We start from the raw sequence: 5825 nt of genomic DNA on the forward strand, positions 1-5825 counted from the left end.
GAATGTTACCGCATTTTCCTTACAGTATTTGTCCAGCCAGCAATTGACACCAATTGCCCTGGACAACCATTCATTTCCAACTCCTCTCCTTGGCAAAATACCACATATGACAGGGTTCCCACCCTTACTCCTAATTATTTCTATTGTTGACCTATATCTGCTAATCAGGTCTTCACTCCTACATCTGCCAACATCGTTGCCTCCAGCACTGAGACAGATAATAGGATTGCTCCCATTACCTCTCATGATGTCATCCAGACAGCTAACAATATCCTCCATCCCAGCCCCAGGAAAGCAAACTCTCTGTCTCCTACTCCTGTCCTTCAAGCAGAATGCCCTATCCATATACCTAACTTGGCTATCCCCAACAACAACAATATTCTTACCTTCCTTGGTGTCGTTCGTCGTGTTGTTCCCAGTAGTCGACTCACATTCGTCGGGTAGCACTGAGAATGTATTAGATGTTTCCACAACAGTTTCCACGGCAGTCTCTTTCTTCTTCATCGTTTCTACCTTTCCATTCGTCCTCTTGATCGTCAACTTCGTTCCCTGCTGTCCAGCCACTGACCAGTTTCCCTTCTTGACCTGAGGACTCAAAACAGGAGGACTACTACGAATCTTCTTCTTTTCCTCGGTCAGTCGCCGAATCTCCACCTTCGCCATCCTCAATTCTTCTTTAAGCTGTTGGTAAAGTTGCTCGATGGAGGGCATCTTGCTTCAATTCGTAGAGCGCGCGCAAACAGGTCTTCACAGAGCTAAGTACACGTCAACACTGAGCTAAGTACACGTCAACACCGAGTCCCAAACTGGTGCTGAATACTCCGGTATGGGCCTGACATACACGGTGTACAGAGTCTTGAAAGATTCCTTACTTAGGTATCAGAACGTTACTCTTGGGTTTGCCTTGCACACATGCTGCAGCAGTTATCTGGCTGATGTGTGCTTCCAGAGACGTGGTCAGCGTTATACTCGCCCCAAGATCTTTCTCCTTGAGGGAGGTTTGCAGTCTTTGGCCACCTAGCCTATACTCTGTCTGCAGTCTTCTTTACCCTTCCCCGATCTTCATGACTTTGCATTTGGCGGGGTTAAATTCAAGAAGCCAGTTGCTGGACCAGGTGTCCAGGTCTCTCCGAAGTCCTGCCTGATCCTCATCTGATTTAATTCTCCTCATTAACTTCACATCATCTGTGAACAGGGACACTTCTGAGTCTATCCCTTCCATCATGTCACTCACATATACCAAAAATAGCACTGGTCCTAGGACCGACCCCTGTGGGACCCCGTTCATCACAGGTGCCCAATGTGATGACTCGTCGTTTCCTCCTTGTCAGGTATTCTTTGATCCACTGCAGTGCCCTTCCTGTTATACGTGCCTGATCCTCTGGTTCCTGCACTAATCTCTTGTGAGGAACTGTGTCGAAGGCCGAATTGCAGTCCAAATGCAATCAGTTTGTGTGCGGCCAACAGTAACAGCCTGGTTTATCAGGCCCTGATCTGCTACAAGGCCTAGTCATGGACCAGGCTGTGGGGGCATTGACTCCTGAAACGAAAGACCCTCCATGTAAGGTGACCCAATGATGGGGAAGCCTCAGTGATGGTGGTGGTGATCAAGGCTAAATTGGAAAACTCAAAAATTCTGACATTATAAAACAATAGAAAAATAAATCTCAGACAGGATTATGGCTTCCATGATGCTGTGGTGTTCACAAGAAAGGGGCAGTGCCTAGCTTCTCCTTGGAACAAGAACTTTTCACTGGCATCAATGTGCTCCACTTTCAACATAGTATAGTATAGAAAAAGCAGTTCATTACAAATTTGCAAACTAAAATAAAGCCAAGCAGCAGCTGTAAAACTGTTTGATATAAATTGATGCTGAAATAAAATGGAGACATTATAATAATGATAACTAAGTGCTAAACTCACAAGGGTCACAGAGCTACTGAAATTAATACTTGCAATAATGTGTCAGAGGCGAAAAAATGTGCAAGCTATTGAAGATGAAGAAGCCGTCATTTGAATTAATAATCTTTATATCTGGATATTATTACATAATCTAGAGAATACACTACAATATATGTAACTGCAATGTGTACGAAAGACTTCTTCATTACCTAAACTAAATACCTATATGAAGAATGAGAGTAACAGCTGAGTCACTAATGAAGGTGTGACCAAGCAAGGTACAACTTACACCTCCAGTTTATCAATACATATTAGATGACTATTTGTAACTAATTACAGTAATAATGTAAATAACAGTGAATGTAAATATACGAAAGTATTGAATACACGTCACGCGTAAAACCTCAAATATCCAAAATAATGATCAGTTGTTTGATTTTGTGGTCGACTAATTATTTATGTGTTGTTGTTGTTGTTAAGACTGAGACGGTCCTAGCAGTGTCAGGCTCCAACACTTGATGACAACCTCTCTTACCCTCTTGTCGAATTATGTCATTTTTTTCCTCTATAATCTACCATGTCTATAATTACTATCGCATTTGCTTTGTTTACTTTCGTAAGGTGAAGTCCAGGATCTTTCCTTAATTCATGGTATAACTTAACAAGTCTTTGATGAGTTGTGTTGTACAGGTCTGAGCTAACTCAGACCTCTGCAACACAACTGTTCTCAAGTAACTTTATTCAGATATACACAAATAGTTACATAGATTATAATCTATGCTTTTATATATGATAATTATCATATACAGCAGTATATGTGTAGAGAACCTGGGATAACCCAAACAAGTCAAAGTGACTTATTTCCATTGGGGTCCTTTTAATACCTTATATTATACTATAAAGGAGATAATATCTTATTATTATACTATAAAAGGAGATATACTAGGAATAAGGTAAAATGAGTTATTTATATTCACATGCATGTTAGCTAAAAAAAAAAACAATAAAAAAATCATTCTCCTCCCTTCTGTTACTACAATCATTAAACAACTTTTGGTTCTCTTCTTGAACTAAAAGATTTGTTAAGTTATACCGTGAATCAAGGAAACATCCTGGACTTCACCTTACTAAAGCATAGAGCAAATGTGATAGTAATTATGGACAAATTAGATTATAGAGGGAAAATAAACACGATATTAGGAGACAAGGAAACTCACGCGCCTCTTAAATATACAAATATAAATACACATTTATTTCTTTTCTGTAGTATATGGTGATGTAGTTAACGGGTAATAAAATATTGTTAACACAAAAGAAGGCCTCTAACATGAGACGCATTTCGGGCACACTAATTCTAGTGTTTAAAGACTACTTAACAATTTGTAATAGACTATTAAGTCGTTTTTCAATGTACAAAAAGAGAGGTAGCTAAATGAACAATAGAACAAATTTAAGTATGCATTAATATTTCAAACTAAATGTCACCGATCTCTGCTCAGACATTGTACCATCCTCAAACAATCTTTAAAATCTTCAATCTTTATATCTTTAAAGTAGGATTTCAAAATGACTCGATTTCCTCAGGTTATGGAACGATTGAGAGATGAAGATACAGGTAGACATAAGTACAATTATCATACATAGTGTAAATTACCTAGAATAACACCCCAAAAAGTCAAAGTGACTTATTTCCATTGGAGTCCTTACTTAATTTTGAATACAAAAATGATAATGATGACACTTTATTTCTTGGAGCCATGAAAATAATGTAGTAATTACATGGATTGGTGCGTAAGTAAAATAGTAGACACAAAAGAACGCCACTAATTATGCACTACATTTCGGGCAACTAACTACATGCTATTTAACAACTAGACAGCCAATTATTTAAGTCTTCTTGTGTAGTAGTAAGTCTGTTAGGTACAGATACACATAAGTACAATTATCATACATAGTGCAAATTACACAGGATAACTCAGAAAAGTCAGACAAAGTAACTAATGATAAATGGCCACTTACAAAAGAATTACATATTTAAACTGGTTCAATAGTCTTCAGTTTTATGGCGTGGTTGAACAAAGATGGTGATGATACAGAAAGCTGCTTAAATTACAATACAAATTCAATGGAGCAATATACGTTACCAATTATATATGGGAGTTGAAGGAATGCTGGAAGAACAGGAGATAATTCAGTGAAGACAGGTATTGTCTGACAAGCGTACTGCTGTCTTGATTGCATTAAAGAGATGAAATGATTTTTAACAGTAGCTCTGAAGCAACTGGCAGATAGGGAACCTCTGAAGACTTCAGGCAGGGAGTTCCAGATTTTAGGACCTTATAAGAGCATTGACTTTTTACACAGGTTGAGTCAGACTCGGGGGATGTTGCCAGTGTTCCGGCGAGTGATAGTACTATAGTCTTACTTTATCTACACAATAAAAGATGTGGATACAATCTTAAAAAAATTTAAGTATCGTATTACTATTCAAAAACACTGGTTTATTATTGTATTCCAGTCTCATCGAACAGCAGTTTATGCTAGGTATGATAGTGGCCCTCTCTATAATTAGTATTTCATAATATGTAAATCACACAATATCCTATAATATGTAAAGTCCGCACTGTAATCCCTATAGAGAATAAATTTGATTTGATTTGCTTTGATACAGGCGAGACAGGTGGCACGGTAGGTCTCACACGGCTCCTCTAACTCTGAAGACCCTAATGGAAATAAATCACTTTGACTTTTTTTGGTTATCCTAGGTAATTTATAATATGTATAATAATTATACTTATGTGCACCTGTGCCTAACTTACTTACTACTAAGAATTACTTATGTGCAACAACTGACTGCCTTTATTATGTAGACGTTGCACTGATCAGGGTGTCTTTTAACACCCTGGAATTTCTACATGCGGCTCAACAACAATAAACCATCTCAAACCATTAATTACCCAACAAAAGGCTGCAGTCAGAATGATAACAAATTCCCACTACAGGCAGCACACTCCACCAATATTCAAAATTCTAAACCTCACCATACAAAACATCCATACTTATTACTGCACCTACTACATACATAGAACACTTAACTCTGATATTAACCCTCCCCTCAAACGTCTCCTTACCAACCTCAACAGAACACATGACCATAACACAAGGCACAGATCACTCTTTGATGTTTCCCGTGTCCATCTCACTATGCAAAAATTCAATGCACATAAAAGACCCAAAAATCTGGAATGCATTACCTGTAAATATAAAAGAAACACTGTCTGTTTATAAATTCAAGTTTCTTCTTAAAAATCACTTACTCACCCACAACTAAATAAATACTGAATAATTGTATCTCATAAATTGTATCTCATAAATGTTTCTCATTATTGTATCTCATAAATGTCTAACCTGTTTACCTGGAGACCTGGAGAGAGTTCCGGGGGTCAACGCCCCCGCGGCCCGGTCTGTGACCAGGCCTCCTGGTGGATCAGAGCCTGATCAACCAGGCTGTTGCTGCTGGCTGCACGCAAACCAACGTACGAGCCACAGCCCGGCTGATCCGGAACTGACTTTAGGTGCTTGTCCCCAATCAAACTTTTTTATTTTTTAATTACATTACCTAACAGAATACTCAATTTTACTGAATGCTCAGCAACACAATAAATGACCATATGACCTGTCTTTGTAATACTCATTTGTGCTAAATTGTTGTTTACAATAATGTTTTTACCACTGAATATATCATTGCTTAGTTAATCTTAAGTTAATTTTAAGCATGCCCATTATGCTCTGCATACAAGGGGCTTTGGCATGTTGCACTGTAATAACTGTATTCCTTTGTACTTCACTGTGTCATGTTCAAATAAATAAATAAATAAATAAATACTTATGCCTAAATAAACTTGCCTAGTGAGAATTATATG

General features: G+C 38.0%; 1 protein-coding gene across 9 annotated transcripts in view; it reads right to left on the reverse strand.

Annotated features, from left to right (window-relative positions):
• LOC128697460 (leucine-rich repeat-containing protein 40) overlaps positions 1 to 4238 on the reverse strand; it is a 75703-nt gene extending 71465 nt beyond the window's left edge. Inside the window, exon 1 of one of the 9 annotated variants that reach the window (XM_053789148.2) lies at positions 4047 to 4238. The gene's annotated coding sequence lies outside the window, so the exon portion shown is untranslated. Of the gene's footprint in view, positions 1 to 2111; positions 2195 to 2305; positions 2462 to 2514; positions 2597 to 4046 lie in introns of those variants that run through there. The other 8 variants (XM_053789152.2, XM_053789156.2, XM_053789149.2 and 5 more) reach the window with 8 other exon arrangements.
• Positions 4239 to 5825: the final 1587 nt, after the last annotated feature.

The sequence above is a fragment of the Cherax quadricarinatus genome, chromosome 44 (genome assembly GCF_038502225.1).
Source record: "Cherax quadricarinatus isolate ZL_2023a chromosome 44, ASM3850222v1, whole genome shotgun sequence".
Classification (NCBI taxonomy): domain Eukaryota; kingdom Metazoa; phylum Arthropoda; class Malacostraca; order Decapoda; family Parastacidae; genus Cherax; species Cherax quadricarinatus.